Source organism: Chanodichthys erythropterus, chromosome 20 (assembly GCF_024489055.1).
Source record: "Chanodichthys erythropterus isolate Z2021 chromosome 20, ASM2448905v1, whole genome shotgun sequence".
In the NCBI taxonomy this organism is placed as follows: Eukaryota; Metazoa; Chordata; class Actinopteri; order Cypriniformes; family Xenocyprididae; genus Chanodichthys; species Chanodichthys erythropterus.
Window position 1 is genome coordinate 32,281,433 of NC_090240.1, and position 18,038 is coordinate 32,299,470.

Sequence of the window (18,038 nt, forward strand, 5' to 3'; positions counted from 1 at the left end):
GCTATTACTGGCTCTCACAATAAAAGTAAAAAAAAAATTTTATGTAATTACTATATATAATAATTTTTTTTTTTAAATGCTGTGCAATGATCCTTATTAAGGTGAATTAAAATGCCTTATTAATGAGCAAAACGTTCGGATGTTAAACGCACTATTTACGCGTGGCTGGGAGCAGGTGTAGATTTCTTTCGTACCAACTAACATTTGGAAAATACGAACATTTTAATGAATCCGAAAATTTACGCCAGAACCACTTTACACGCGATTTACACAAAAATTCGTTCTGCTCGTGTTTCATGAATGAGACCTAATAAGCGTATTTGGTGTGCTGTCCAAGGGGATGGAGGGCTCTGAGCTTGGAAATTTAGCCCAAACCCAAAGATATCCCCATATCTCCAGACGAGAGTGAGGGACGGGGTGGCGGAGGGATGCAGAAAACTGTCGAAGTAACTATAGGCGAGACGGCTCCCGTCTGTGTATATATTCCTCCTCTTGAGCTGATTAGAAAGACTGTGTGTTTCTCCCAAACTTTTTTATAAAATGTAAATTCTCTTGAGATGCAGACATCCAAGAGGCAGACAATTAACCATATATACTAGTTCAATTAGTGACAATTAGCCTACATTTTAAAACCTTTATGGCAACAATATGGCAACATTTTATTTTGACTTTGGCAACATTTTTACTAAAGAATATTTATTTGAATAGGGCAACATTTGTGTTTTAAAACCATTATATTAATATGGAAACATGACACCTCCTTCTACAATATTTCTAAATAAATCACTGAAAAGAACTTTTACTGCTATTTAGGAGAACTCTTAGTGGTAAGATAAAATGTTTTTGTGAATACGGACCCTTGTTTTCAGGTAATAAAATTACTGTAAAAGTAACTGTGTATGTTATTAACACTGGAATAGTAACTGCATTATTTGCAAATCACGGGCTTGTTTTGCGTTGTCAATGAACCGTTTTCTAAAGTTTCTAAGGCTCTTTCAATTTGTTGACACTTTCTTGCTATTTTGTCGAGAACAGCTGCTGCCATAGTTTAATAATCCCTGAAGTACTTCATATCTTTTCTCTCTGAAAACAAAAGCAGACTAAAGTTGTTAGCTAGGGAGGCGGGAAGGAACCTTGGGTGGTGCTGAGGAAATGTAGTTTCACGTTATGCAACAGCAGATTCAACTAGGAGCAAGTACAATTCAGATATCTTAAAATATAATTGTGACTAGTCGAAACCGAATTAGAGATATCTCAAAATCTATCTAGTCAAAATATATATTACAGATATCTCAAATCAGATTTCTTACTAGTGCAATTATAATTGCAGATATCTCTAATTATCATTCTGACTAGTCGAATTATGATTATCACTCATCAAAATACAATTGTTACTATCTTTAAATATATTTATAGATAGTCAGAACAAAGGTTTAAATGCTAAAATGGCTTGCCATAGGTTAACAGAGTCTGTGACAGCACATGACAAAGCATCATCGAGGGGTGGAGGGTTTGGTGCGAATAAAGGTGCCAATTAGCTCAGACACGCTGCTGTAACACCCTCAAATTAACTCTTTAGAATGTAAACAATAATCATATCACCACATCATTCATACAGTTTTGGAATTACTGTCAGTCACTTGTGAGTCTCTTAGACTGTGTGCTTGAGGTTAAGGCAGAACTGTAGGTCTCTAGAGGCTGGAAAGTTCAGTCATGATCATTTAATGACCACAGATGGAGTGTTGATCTCATCACTGAGATCATTTAAAGGGACAGTTCACACACAAAAAGAAAATTTGTCCTCATTTACTCATCCTTATGTTGTTTCAAAACCGTTGTGCAATTGTTCATTGTTACCACATCTTTCACGCTTCAAAAATGGCATAAAAAATACATAAATTCACCAAAATTCATCCATATGACAGCTATATTGCAAATTGTTATGTCTTGTGCAACCATTTTTGAATGTGAATTGATGTTCAGAATGAAATACTAATTTACTGAATGCTGTGCAGTACATACTACATATACCAGTGTTATTTTAGTATTATGTATATATTATAGTGTATATTAATATTTTGGTTTATTTTTTATTTTTATATTTTCAGTTTTCATTTTAAATTTTGTAGAAGTAATTTTGTTCTGTGCTTGTCCATTTTTATTTTTATTTTTTTTAGCTTTATTTTTGTTTTACAAGACTTAGACTTATTTCAAGCAATTTCCAAGGCAACTTTTCTCATTTTTGTTTATGTTTTTTATGTTTGAGTATTATATTTTATATTTTTTTATATATATATATATATATATATATATATATATAAGCTTTATTTGATAAAGCTAATTGATAATTGATATTATATTTTCAATTATCATTAATGAGATATATGAGCAATATCACACAATATGGCGATATGGCTGTATATAAGCACAGCTGTGATTCGGCCGTAGGCACAAGGCCATATCACAATCTGATGTTTGGAAAAAAAAAAAAAAAGTACAAAAAGTAAAGCGTTTTCTTTGCTCAAGAAACACTATGTCTATAAAGGCTAATGTTTTATGTATTTGAAGAACGGAGAAGAGTCTTTGTCTGATATTTCCCCTCTAGTTGTAGCCAATATGCTATGCTATAGAGCAGTGGTTCTCAACTCCAGTCTTCGGGACCCACTGCTCATTTTCTATGTCTCTCTTATCTGACACACTCAGTTCAGTTCATGGAGCTCTCTCCTTGAGATCTGATGATCTGAATCAGGTGCGTTAAATAAGGGAGACATACAAAATGTTCAGAGCAGTGGGTCCCGAGGACTGGAGTTGAGAACCACTGCTGTAGAGGTTAAATATTACGGTGGCCCAGTAGTGCACAACACAACGAAATTAAAGAAGTAAACATAAGTTCACAACACAACGAAATAAAGCCAAAAGACAATGAAATAAAGCCACAACACAACGGAAATGCTCCCGACCATAGGGGGCTCTCAGAGCTCGGTACTGTTAGTATTCCTTGCCAATGTTTTATAGAGTCGGCAGTGATATGAATACCACGATTAGTTTCAACAGTATATAACCACTGTATATCGACATTAAATATTCATTCAAAATCACTTGAGTGCACAATAGCTTTATATTTATACCTGTGAATGATTTGACGTGCTACCACGGCGAATGATGAAGGGAACGTCTGACAAAAAAGTGGTTAAAACGTATAATTTGTATTCATTAAAATTACTTTTAACATTTTAAAACAGACATGTTCAAATTACAAAGCTTGTCAGTCTTACCAACAGGAAGTAACAATCTTTGGAATTTTAACATTTCAATGAATACAAATTATACGTTTTAACCACTTGGTGGAATTGTCAGACGTTCCCTTCATCCGTGGTAGTGCATCAAATCCTTCACAGGTATAAATATGAAGCTATTGTGCACTCAAGTGATTTTTAATTCATATTTCATGTCGATATACAACGTTTACATACTTAAAACTAATCATGGTATTGATGTCTTTGTAAGACTGTTGACTTTATAGAACATTGGCAAGGAATACTAACATTACCAAGCTCTGAGAGCCCCCTAGTGGTCGGGAGCATTTCCGTTGTGTTGTGGCTCGATTTCGTTGTGTTGTGAACTTATGTGTGCTTTTTTAATTTCGTTGTGTTGTGCACTACTGGGCCACCGTAAAATATAGCCTTAATATTAAATTAGCAAATTTAACATAGTACAATTCGACTTGCTCTAGAACAAGTAATAGATTAATAAGACCAAAGATTGCCCATTTTATGTACCCAAAATGAATTATGTCACGTTTAACCACTATAAGAGCCAGCGGCAAATCCCTGAAGCACTGGCTGAGATGAAGCTGTTCTCGGCGGGTACACGAGATCTGAACGGCCACTGATAGCCTGGAGCACGCATCTCCGAAAACATCTAAAACTGTAAAATAGGCGCTATGATTAAATATTAGTCAGAAATTTCAGGTCTAAACAACTACATCCTCGCCTAACAAAACCTCTTAAAATTACAGTTTGTGGTACAACAAGTGTAATATTCACAAGAATACGGTGGATTTGCTCGGCCACCATAATAGTTGCTTCAAGTTGAGTGATACAATCGGTGAAAAGGTTAGAGTGCTGTTATCACTAGAATATTGCACGGCTATCAGCCAATCAGAACCAGAAAGAACTTTACCAGAAAGCTTTATTTTAATTATCATTAATGATTTTTTAATTAACACTAACATTTCTGCATTTGCCTTTTTAAGTAACTATTAAAAAACAGTAAAAGTTTATTCCACAATAGTCCACAATAAACCCTATGCTATATTTTTCACTTTTTTATTGATTGATTGATTGGTTGGTTGGTTGATTGATCGATTGATTGACATATTAGTTGTTATTGTGCATTTGAATTGAGTTTTGTGTAAAAATGTCTTAATTTCATGGTCCTATAAGTAATAACTTAAGTGAAGAAAGAACAGAAGATTTTCTTTGAATTCTCCACAGCATAGGCATACAGGTTTGCAATGACATGAGGGTGAGTAAATAATGACAGGAGTTTAACTATCCCTTAAAGTTTTGGTTTAGATCTGGATCTGGAGATAATCAGCTCAACCACCGGTTGGCGCCGTTTCAAACAAATGCTGCAATAAACAAAATGGACATTTTCTATACTTCAGCTCATTAAAAAAAAGATGTTTTAATGAGAGTGCGAGATTGTTAGAATCACTAACTTGACATTGAGTAAATTTCTTCAAAGTGTAGGTCACCACACACTTCAAAACCTTCAGCTACGTTTCATCAGTTTCCCTGAAAAGCCTTTCATATCGTGACACAGGTCTGCCACTTATTAGCAACTAATAGATTCTTGCTTATTAATATTTTTTTATGAAACAAACTCAGTGTTTGGTGGATTAATAAGTCCAGAAAGTGAATGTTCAATCAACCATGTGGCCATAAAAAGCAGCTGCTGTAAGATTTAACACAAACTTTATGGCTCATGCAGCAAATAAAATACCGTGAGCCGCATGTAAAAAAAAATATATATATTCCTCTTGGTTTTCACTCTTTATGCCAAATGTTGCATTAATGTTGAAGTACCTTTGTAAATATTTCATTTTCATTCTTACTATGTCAGTATTTTTTACACTAGATTTGCTGATGTGAAGTGTCATAATTCACAAACAACAGATTGGCCTAATATTGTGAATAATTTGATCCTGGCATGTCACATGACCGATTGGTGTCATGTGTAGTTCAAACTGTATGCCGTACATGTTTTATGCTCCAATGAGTCATTATTCTTTTAGCGGGCTGATTAGACTAATGGAAATGCTTGGAAAAATGATATTGAACTATCTGAACCCACATGGCAAGTACCTCAGAAACTATTACCACTGTCTTGTTTTTCCATTGCCCTCATTTAGGTTGAAATCGTTGTTATATTTATATCTAGAACACCTATTTTTATATTATTTAAGATATTTTCTATCTGTGTTTAAGTGCATCTCACTTTGAGTTTCACCGAAGAGGTCCATCATGAAGCAACAATCTCAAAGTATGGTGATGAGTTAGATGGATTCACAGGACTTCACTCTGGGATTGTACCTGATCAAACACCATGTTTGCATTGGTGGATTTGGAGTGACAATCAGAAAGATGAGCGATTATGTTTTCATCAATACTGAAACTTTCTTTCCCTCATTATTACCAATGTCCACACCGAACAAGAGAGACACAACATCAGTATAGTGTCACAAGACTGAAATGATTAACAAACAGCAGAAATCATGTAACTGAACCACATTAGATGACAAGGGGGACTTGGGTGATTAAAAGAAGAGCAGCATTCGGTCTGTCATTTATTACTAATGACCAAAATGTGTTTGACCACATGGTTGGACTGTCTCTGATTTTAACAAAGAAGCCTTTAAACCATTATGTGTTTCTGTCTAATTAAATCGAAGCATCTGTAATGAAAATTTGTCCTTGTTCATTTCATAGCTGGATTTCAAAAATCACTCCAATCCTTCAGAGTTCAGAGGATTAGGGCCAGTGTTATTCTGCACATGAACACAGAGATTTGATTAAATGGAGAGTATCTTACACACAGTAGTATTTGTAACCTCTGATTCAAGGTTGCAAGATTAAGTCTGATTAATCAAGATTAATCCTGCATTTTCCTCATGTTGTCTGTATTTTATTGTTTAACTATTGTAATTCAAGGCTTTCTTAGACAATCTACATGCTGTAAACAAACGCCTGCCGCAAACAGAAGGTTTGAACTTTTAACCCATTGAATCAAGAACAACTGGCATGAATAATTTAAAATAATTTGGCAAAGAATAATTTAAAGATCTACATTTTGCACATTTAATTAGTATTTTTTTATTATCAGTGGGTGCTTTCAGCATTACTACTGCACATATTAATAGAGATTAATAGAGGGTAACGGTCTGATTCTGGACATAAAAACTATTCATTTTCTACGTAGGGAAATAGATTTTTTTAACGATTACTTATAAACCTTTAAAGACAGCATTACTGTGATCTGTGAGGTTGTTAATTGATGGTATTTGCTTCTGTTGAGCTATCATCCTGCATTATTTCAACTAATTTTAAAAATAATCATGTTTAAAAGAGGAATTTATGGTGAAAACTAAGCTACCTATGATGCTGCACAAAAATTCCACCAATCAGAGAGTCGCAACAAGCCCGCACCATTACAGCTCTTTAGCCCCACTCCAATGAAGCACTGCAAATGACGTAATCGAGTTGGCCTCCCAATGATCTCAAAATACTAAAATATTTGTGTATGTATATGCATATTTTACAATAAACATATACATATATATATATATATATATACACACAGTACAGTCCAAAAGTTTGGAACCACTAAGATTTTTAATGTTTTTAAAAGAAGTTTCGTCTGCTCACCAAGGATACATTTATTTAATTAAAAATACAGTAAAAAAACAGTAATATTGAGAAATATTATTACAATTTAAAATAACTGTGTACTATTTGAATATATTTGACAAAGTAATTTATTCCAGTGATGCAAAGCTGAATTTTCAGCATCGTTACTCCAGTCTTCAGTGTCACATGATCCTTCAGAAATCATTCTAATATGCTGATCTGCTGCTCAATAAACATTTATGATTATTTTCAATGTTGAAAACAGTTGTGTACCTTTTTTTTTTTTTTTTTTTTTTTCGGGATTCCTTGAATAGAAAGTTCAAAAGAACAGCATTTATCTGAAATACAAAGCTTCTGTAGCATTATACACTACCGTTCAAAAGTTTGGGGTCAGTAAGAATTTTTATTTTTATTTTTTTTAAAAGAAATTAAAGAAATTAACACTTTTATTCAGCAAGGATGCATTAAATCAAAAGTGGCAGTAAAGACATGTATAATGTTACAAAAGATTAGATTTCAGATAAACACTGCTCTTTTGAACTTTCTATTCATCAAATAATCCTGAAAAAAAATATTGTACACAAATATTTTGTACAATTGTACACATTAAATGTTTATTGAGCAGCAAATCATCATATTAGAATGATTTCTGTAGGATCATGTGACACTGAAGACTGGAGTAATGATGCTGAAAATTCAGCTTTGCATCACAGGAATAAATTACTTTGTGAAATATATTCAAATAGAAAAACAGTTATTTTAAATTGTAATAATATTTCACAATATTACTGTTTTTACTGTATTTTTAATTAAATAAATGTAGCCTTGGTGAGCAGACGAAACTTCTTTTAAAAACATTAAATATCTTAGTGGTTCCAAACTTTTGGACTGTACTGATATATATATATATATAACATTTTTAAATGTGCAGTTTTATATTTCTCCATTGATTTTTTTTTTATCATGTGGTTCGCAATGCTTCATGATGGTCAAATACTTCAATCAAAGTTTGTAATGTTATGATTCACTTCGTAGCTGATTGTTAAAACATTAAAAGCCATAAACCAAACCAAAGACTTTTTTTTAAATAAATGAAAAAAAAAAACAATGCCGCTGAAAAAGTGGAAGGGCACTCTATTGCTTTAAACAACACTGTAAAAAAAATTAATATTGGTTTAACTTTAAAAAAGTAAGTTACCTGGTTGCCTTAAAAATTTGAGTTTATTGAAGTTAGAAATTTGAAGTTAGAAAAAAAGTTAATATGATGGAGATTGGTTTATCAAATAGAAACTCAAAATAATATGTTATCTGAACTACATTAATTATCTACGTTGATTTGACAAAAGAAAACAAATCATGAAAATAATTTTTACAGTGAAAACACTAACCCTAAACCCAAACCCTAGCAACTGCATAGCAACACCCTGGCAACCAAGATCCTAGCATCCTAGAGTCAACTTTTGCATGTGCCAGCACCAGCATTTTCTTCAGAAATGTACAAATTCTAAAAATATGGTTATATTTTCAAATACTATTTTGGTGTTTGAAGGCTTCCACCTTAATATGTGACTTTAAAACCATTCCAGTGACTTTTTTTTTTTTTTTACCACATTTATTTCTTAGTAAACACTTTTGTTGCCAACACAGGAAATTAGAGTTGCAGAAAATCACTTGAGATTTTGCACTGGGATGCCCATGGTTATTTGCTTGGAAATAACAATAATTTAAAACAAAAAAACAAAAACAATAAAAGTGTTTTCCACAATCAATAGCATTTTGTGAGTCATTCAGTTCACCACCTCAGATAGACGATTAACCACCGGGTGTATATTCTTTTTAATCTGGGTGCTTTTGAACGTTTCTCACTTAGCAGCTGAACCTCACCGGAGTGAACAGCACCAGTCCAATTACTCTAAATATTAAATCACCCCTGAGCAACAAAAGCACGCCGGCGAAACGGACGCCTTCGTCCAGCAACAGCCAATTCTGCACATTTCGCCGACTGACATTATGCAGAATCTGCACTTCTGTTTCTGAATAATTGGTCAATTTGGCCACTTTCCCCTCATGGTTCAAGAATGATAAATATGTTGTTGTGGAGGATGAACACAATGGACCGCCAAGCATCCGGCGGAAACCTTAGTAGGTAGGATGGATTTTACTGTGGGATGCTTGCGAAGGCCCTGTTTACTGGCCTCTTCTCATTTAAAATTAAACACAGGAGTTATTAAAGCAACCATCAACAAGAGCTATAAAAAAACTACCAAGATTGACTGAAGAGAGAGGAAGAAGGAGAAAAAGAACTGAGGAAATAAAGAGAAACTGCATAATGTTGTGAATTTCAATTTCAAGACTCACAGTATTGATTTGTCTGTCTGTCCGTCCTGTCCACGCATGGCTTCCTTAATCCATAAATTCATTTGTATGTCCTCTTTGAACTGCTTCTAAAGAATAAATGACAATATATATCACTGAGTGTCAAAGGCATAATGGCAAAATGCCATCCGAATACAAACAGAGGCCTTGCTGAAGAGTTTTGGGCATCTGTCCTGCTCAGTGCATCTGAGGAAATGAGAGGGTCCTTGGTAATTATTGTCATGAAAGAAATTATTCACAGCTGCTGCAATTAGTCAGGACTTATCAAGATTCATTATTCATGCTGTGTGTCTTGCATTGTGCAAACAGCCAATTACATGACACTGTGCCCAGATTGCACAAAGGTGTGTATAGGTATGTGTCTGGAGACGGGATGTGGGATAAATCAAGTGTACGATTGTATTTAATAACTGTAATGTAATATACTTGTGCATAATAATTAGACTTAATGCAAATTTGCTGCAAGGGGCTTGTGCCTAATTGAACATTTTTGTTAAGTATTACAGTCTGTTCATTATTTGGTTTTAGAAGACTTGGAATATAGTGCATGAGTCATACATTTATGAAACTTTTAAGGCCCGTTCCCATTCATGATCAGTGAATAGAAAGGAGTGACTGGGATGTTCTGGAAGAAACCAAGCAGACAGATCTAGTGCACTTAAAATAAGTTTGATTTGACTTTATGGAAATAATGAGCACAAAGCAACTTAAGCAATTTTTTTTTTCTAAACAAGAATATACATAAAAGATGAGATGTTAAATGAACTGCAAATTTACCTAATTGTCTTGTAATCAGAAATGTAATTCCATCCAGGCGATGAGGAATTGGACTAAATTAGTACAGTTCAGTTCTGACTCTTCTTGCCCAGGAGTAAACACAACAAACTGTAAATATCTCACTATTTCTAACTACCATCAGCACCTTCAAATGGAGAGACTTTTGTTGATTCAGTGGAAAGTTCATTTGGCAAATACAGCACAATAAATCCCCAGTTCCGGGACAAGCAAAACTAAGCAATTTGAGAAAAGAAACTCTTGGCCCAGTGCTCAGACTTGAATGTGAAAATGAATCATTTATTCGTGACATAAACATATTTCTGGCAAGTTGTGTTGACCTTACATATGATTTGGCGAACATGTTGTCATAAGAACAACTTGTCTTGCAGTCTCACAAACATAAAGTGTATCACAGTAACATTTCCCAGTTCATTTCGAATGGAATATTTCTGTGAAACGACTCACATTTCAGTGAGTGAGTCAGTCTCTGAACGATTCACTGTGTATCGGATTCAAACCGCTAAACCAGCGAGTGTCCGAAATTTAAGTGTGTGACAATATATCGCAATAACTAATATTTAAAACCAATGGTACACCTATGATAATATGACATGCAAATAATGCACCGCCAGCACCTGCTTGACACCCCAAAGTACAAAAGGTGGCGAGATTATAAATTAACGCTGCTTAAAGGGTTAGTTCGCCAAAAAATGAAAATAATGTCATTTATTACTCACCTTCATGTTGTTCTACACCTGTAAGACCTTCAGTCATCTTCGGAACACAAATTAAGATATGAAATCCGGTGGCTCAGTGAGGCCTGCATTGCCAGCAATGCACTTCTCAAGATCCATAAAGGTGCTAAAAACATTTGAAACAGTTCATGTGACTTCAGTGGATCTATCTGAATATTATAAAGTGATAAGAATACTTTTTGTGCGCCAGAAAAACAAAATAAGGAATTTTTTTCAACAATATCTATATGGGCCGATTTCATTTCTGAGATTTATGAATCTTTTGTTTTGAATTAGTGATTCGGATCTCGTATCAAACTGCTAAACTGCTGAAATCACGTGACTTTGGCACTCTGATTCACTGATTCGATTCGTAAAGCTTCATGAAGCAGTGTTTTGAAATCAGCCCATATAGATATTGTTGAAAAGTCGTTATTTTTTTTTTTACTTTTTTGGCACACAAAAAGTATTCTTGTCGCTTTATAATATTAAGATAGAACCACTGAAGTCACATGAACTGTTTCAAATATGCTTTTAGTACCTTTATTGATCTTGAAAGGTGCAGTAACATTGCTGGCAATGGAGGCATCACTGAGCCATCGGATTTAATCAACAATGTCTTAATTTAATTGTGTTCCGAAGAGATTAACGAAGTCGGGTGTGGAACGACATGAGGGTGAGTAATATTTTCATTTTTGGGTGAACTAAACATTTAACGCTGCTCATAAAGCAGAAAACAAAATTTGCAAAATCACTGAAAACAGTGCAAAATCATGTCGTCCAAATAGAAAGAGGAGAGTCTCTAACAGTAACAAAGACAAAGACTATAGAATAACACAAGACGTGTCACTCGTATTGTTTTGAATGGGAGAAAGTGTAACGCGCAATATGGCGGAATAAGTCCCGCTTTCTAAATAAGAGCCAATCGCCGACTGGTAAAGTCATCGCTCACTTAGAATCACCGGTTTCTATAGAAACAGTCAGACGCGTGCCTCCAGAGATGCGCATTTAGGATTTAAGTCTGTGCATGTGCATTAGCTTGATCCAGCCTGAAATGTTTTTTTTTTTTTTTTTCATGATTTGAGCGTTTATAAACTAAATTTATGAGCCGGTTATTGTTAGATTTCATTTGTGATTTCAAATATGAAATTGAATCGTAAGGTTGGCGAACAGTTTTGGAGAATTTGATGTTTCCCCATTCAAAGAGACTGCATGATGCCCATAGACAGTAAAAGAAAGATGATGCCCATAGACAGTAAAAGAAATGGACACAGCGACCCCCTTGGAACTCAGTAGAGTGCCCCAGGGATGACGCGTTTTTGTAGGTAAGTTAACACAACACAACAAGATTTTGAAGCCTAAATAAAGTCATCATATATAAAAGGCTAACAGTAGGCTATAAACGGACTACAGCACACCATGGTCGCGGATCAACGTCGTCACCACCAAGCGTCCTCAAACTTTATTTAGAAAACAACTCTATTTAAAAACATGCTCACTGATTATGATCTGTGCTGTTATGAATACTTATCCACTTTTTCATGAGAAATGCTGTCCAAATGTCCTGTTTGTCATGATGACGTCTAAAGTCCCTGCCAAAGGAAGTAGTCCCTTTTAGCAACTTGTTAGCAACCGCCGATTTTGAGACACAATAAAAGTTTTAAAAAAATCACAAGTGGGTTAACTGGTGTGTTTTATGTCATAGATCAAAACGTGAAAGTATTTAGAGGCTTTGTTAACCACAGACCTTATTTCAGGCGATTTAGCAAAAACCCATTCAAAAAACCCATAGACTTTACGGCGTTGGAACCGGAAGTCCTAAAATGCTAACTCGCTTCCGGGTTTTGCCTACAAAAACGCGTCATCCCTGAGGCACTCTATTGAGTCAAGTGAAGCCCATTTTTAGCGATTTTTAGCACTTCCCTTTCTGACGCGCAGACTCACACTAAGCTTGATGACGTCAGTAACCTGTCTGACAGATGTAAATCTTCTAGTAGCTGTGCGTGCAAACTGCCATCGTTAATCTTGCAGAGACGGCGAGCTTGAGCGGGGAGTTCTTTGGCGTGAGTGAGCAGGAGTAAGTATTCTGATTAATTAGTTTGTATAGTATTTTAAAATATAACGCCAGTACGCCATATTAAGATAATCTCCCCGATTGCCTGCGAGCTTCTCCTCCTGTCTGTACGGTAATTTCTCTACTGTGCGCCAGAGAGTCGAGTGGTTATGACGCAATCGTTAGCCTATTTTTACAAAAACTGCCCAGGATGCCCGAGCAGTGCCCAAGGAAGTCGACCGGAAGTTGAAGTCGGCCGCACAAGTTTTTGTAAAAATTGTTTAAAGGATTAGTTCACTTTCAAATTAAAATTTCCTGATAATATTTCTATCAAAAACCTTAATTTCTTTTCGACCGAAGAAAGAAAGACATGAACATCTTGGATGACATGAGGGTGAGTAAAATATCAGGAAATTTTAATTTAAAAAGTGAACTAATCCTTAAATGACAAAATAAACGTGTACAATTCATACACTACATGGATGAGTACATAGTGCACAAGTACATAGTGTATAAGTGCATAGTGTGTCATTTGGGACACAACTATACTCTTGAGTAGGTATTTATTTTTAATAAGTAATTACTTCACGTACGCTAAAAAAGTATATTCTATACTAGGGTATAGTATGAATATAATCTGGATGTACTACATTTGCCATGTTGTCATTATCATGTGACTTACCTGTATCAGTTGCGTCATGTGACCGCCATTCACAAATCCTCTCCCATGGCCTCATGGGATAGTAAAGTGTCCATCGTATGCACACTTCGGAATCTCACCAGAGGTCATCCAGGAACTTTTCTCAAACTCTTTTATGAGTACTGTGATTTTTGTCATACTTCTTTTTTCACATACTGTTTTTCACCCACTATATATTAGGGAAGTATGACATTTTGAATGCAGCCTTTGTGACTGAGTCACTAAAAAGAATTAGTTCGTAAGAGTCATTTGTTTGGGAACCAGACATCACAGCTCACGCTGTGTTTGTTGCTCAGTGCAGGAATCACTGGCATGCGCTCGAATGAAAACCTCATATGAACCACTTTAGATGTTAAATTATTATCGCCGTTTTGAGTTTGATTTAGCCGCAGTCTAGAGCCACATCTAGCAATTTTCGCTTCGACGCATGCTGTCAGTTCAAAAGCCCAAGAGTTTTGACCTTTTCCAACACTTGCATAAAATTAGTCAGATAATAACTGTAATCACAAACAGTTTGTTCTCCGGTTTATTGGACATCCTGGGGAAATGCAGAAAAGACTGTGTGAAGCAGTTTCACCTGTTCTCTGTTCATTCAGCCGGATGCACTTGGAAATCACCTCTCGAGAGCTCTGTGGGAGGACTCTGTTGACATTTAATACTCTCCAAGTTTCATTTCTGACCTCTGAGCTGACCATCAAAAGTGAGGATGGCAGTTATACTGCAAAATATTACACAACCTTCTCAACAAAGATGAGCTGTCATGACTGAGAGTCAAGCATTTTTTCCATAAAGGTTGGCACAGATGATTGGCACCCTTGCATTTTATTATTAGCCACCCTATTCAATAGTTTTGTAGCTAGTTGCACTCAAGCTTGAGTGTATAGCTGGAATATGTCAAGGAAAGAGATGGTGTTCAAAAGGATTGTAATGGAACAGACACGGCTTATGGGCCGCTTTTAGGTGCTGGATGGAAGACATAATGATTCTGGACAGAAATGCTTCTTATTTTTCAGACTGCTGTCAGTCATGATGATGAACGCTTTGATACACTGACAAAGCAGCATTTAATATGACTCCTGTATTCGTTTGTGAAGTCGAATGAAGTGATCTGAGGTTTATGATGTAACACGCAGGACATTCTTAAATCAAAAGACTAACAATGTAATGAATGTTTGACCTTGGTAAGATTCAGATATATACTGGAATAATGCTATCATTATTAACAAAACTAGTTAAACATTTAAAAAATGCATTAGAATCAAACTATAACTAAAAATTAAGTCTAGATCAGATTTTTTTGAGCTTTCAGATTTATTTTGATCTGAGAGAGAATGAGGGATTTGTGGGCGTGTCATTTAATAAGTGACGTGATCACTCTCATTGCTTGTTTGCTCTAGTCTCCACCTCCTTCCTGTTCACCAATAAAACCTCAGAGTTTTGCAGTCGCATTGGTGTTGAGGATGAAGTTTTAAAAGCTTGACGTTCAGGTCCGTGCTGGAGGGCTTGGGATGTTCCATTACGTTTAAGAAACTTATAGTCTCTTTTTTTGTACGGAAGCGTGTTTCCACCATGAAATAAAAAATAAAAACGGTAATTGCGACTTTTTATCTCACAATTCACAATTTTTTCTCGCAATTGTGAGATTATAGAGTTATAAAATCAGTTATAAAGTCAGAATTGCGAGTTATAAAGTCAAAGTTGTGAGTTATAAAGTCAGAATTGCGAGTTATAAAGTCAGAATTGTGTTATAAAGTCAGAATTGTGTTATAAAGTCAGAATTGTGAGTTATAAAGTCAAACTTGCGTGTAATAAAGTCAGAATTGCGAGATATAAACTCAATTGCATGTTATAATGTCCAATTGTGAAGGAAAAAGACCTTTTTTATATTTTTTATATTGACTTACATTATAAGACACAATTGCACATTTATATCATGCAATTCTGACTTTATTACTCGCAATTGTGAGTTTATATCTCGCAATTCTGAGAAAAAAGTCTGAATTGTGAGATATAAAGTCAGAATTGCGTGGAAAAAACTTGCATTTACGAGAAATAAAATCAGTATGGTGAGATAAAGTCGCAATTACATTTTTCATTTTTTTTCTTAGTGGAGGAAACAAGCTTCCATATTTTTGGAAAGTGCAGGGGGATAATAAAGTGAAACAAACAAACAAACAAAGAATACTGCATCTCTGGGTAGGGCTATTGTATTACTATATATTTTTCATAGAAAAGGTCAAAAGCTTGTCTGACATTACAATGATAAAACACCAATTTAACAGCAAATAATGACACTGCTATCTCCATGCAACAATGAAACACAAACACAATCTTAAAGCAGGCCTATCCATTGATCTAAATGAGGGCAGACAAAACTCCTGAGTGATTCTGTGCAATGAACAGAACTTCACAAACCTTGGTACATCTTAAATTTAACAGATTAATTCCAGTGCATTTGTTTTTATATTACTTGTCTAACATATTCAGGTAGCACATCTAAATTCATTCACTGTCGTTCCAGAGTCATCTAGAACATCTAGACTGATGTGGGAGTCTTCAGGGAATGTACTTGTTTGGCATTTAATTATCTTCCACAGATTTTCAAATTAGTTTTCTTTTTCATAGCAAAACTAATAATAATAGACACTGCTGGATCATGAAAGATTAGATGTGCTTGTCTGGAGACAGCCAAAAGACAGGCTGCTCTATATTCAAATCATATGAGATTCCCACCCACTGCTTTAAAAACACACAAAAAAAAATAAAACACTTGTAAGGAAATTAAAGAGAGAATATATGCTTAGGTTTTCAGAGAATGATTTCTGCATGGCTTACTCCTTTCCTATAAATAAATATTGTTTTGATGCTCATCTTTATTCAGAATGAAGATACTGCAGTTTTAATCTAATCTTTTCATGAAATGTTTTAATGCATCATAGGGCTGTCCAGTTCATTTTAGTTTTAATTTTTGCCAGACTTCTTTAAAATAAGATAAAAAATTATAGAATAATTAATAAATTTTATATATATATATATATATATATATATATATATATATATATATATATATATATATATATATATATATATATATATATATATTCATTAATGTTATTAAACATATCTATTTATTGACATTGGTGTATATTATCATATAACTCATTGTTGCATAAAAGCCCATGCTAAAGTCTGATGCACAATCTCAATATGCCTGTGAACAAGTATTAGGGTTAGGGCAATCTTAAACACTTTTTGGTATGGTTTAAACTTTCTTCACATCCTGATAGCAATCAAGTGGTCATTGTTGCAGACCATGTACACCCTTTCATGGGAACAGTATTCCCTGGTGGCTGTGACCTCTTTCAGCAGGATAATGCTCCTGCCACAAAGCAAAAAAGGTTCAGGAATAGTTTGAGGAGCACAACAATGAGTTTGAGGTGTTGACTTGGCCTCCAAATTCCCAAGATCTCAATCCAATCGAGCATCTGTGGGATGTGCTGAACAAACAAGTCCGATTCATGGAGGCCCCACCTCGCAACTTACATCTGCTAAGTGTAATAGAAATTTGAATGTGTAAACACCGGATATGCTCTTTCAAATACTTCCAAACAAAGCCACAGCAAAATTTTCCCACAGTAATTACCTGGAACTATTTTTCCCAGGAACTTTTTTTTCCCCCCAGACCTGTTGCTGTCTGTGGTCCGGTCCCAAATGGCACCTTAAACCCTCACAGTCTTTCTCTGAGTCCACACTTTCATGACGTAAGGCCGCTTTGACTTCCGGGTAAAGTCTTGGCGGATTCGAGGGCGCATAGTGACCGCAAAGGCACCCTTCTGAAACCTAAATTGATGAATGGGACACCCTACGGTCTTGTGGACTTAACAGACATGCACACGCGGCAGCCATTGTTCAGTTTTCTTTATTATTGTTTGATAGAATTGTAATGTTTATCTGAAATGAAGCCATGCTTGCTGATGTTGTGGTCTGTAACTCCTCCCCGAACTCCCCGCTGCTCTGTATCTTGCTCTCTCATTGGCTGTCGGTCATCGCCGATGTAGTTTTCAGTCAGAACACTTTTCACACAGCAGGATTTTGAATCGCCGACAGGTCCAGATATTTAGCATGCCAAATATTTCACGGGCATCTGCGATTCTCTCAGATCGCGCCTTTGCTCATTCACATTGCATGATTGTCACTCGCGTGAACCAGTGCCCAAGGAAGTCGACCGGAAGTTGAAGTCGGCCGGGTGCCGCCATCTTGTAGCAGAACTTCACTTGCGTTAGCATCCCCATTGACTCCCATTCATTTTGGCGTCACTTTGACAGTGAATAACTTTACATCTGAGGCGTTTAAAGACTCCATTTGTCCATTATTTATTTCCAAAGATACACGACAATGTATAAAGGGCTCCATTACCTTCTATGTTACATTATGGCCCCGTAGAAACAGTTTTTGTAAAAATAAGCTAACTATTGCGTCATAACCAC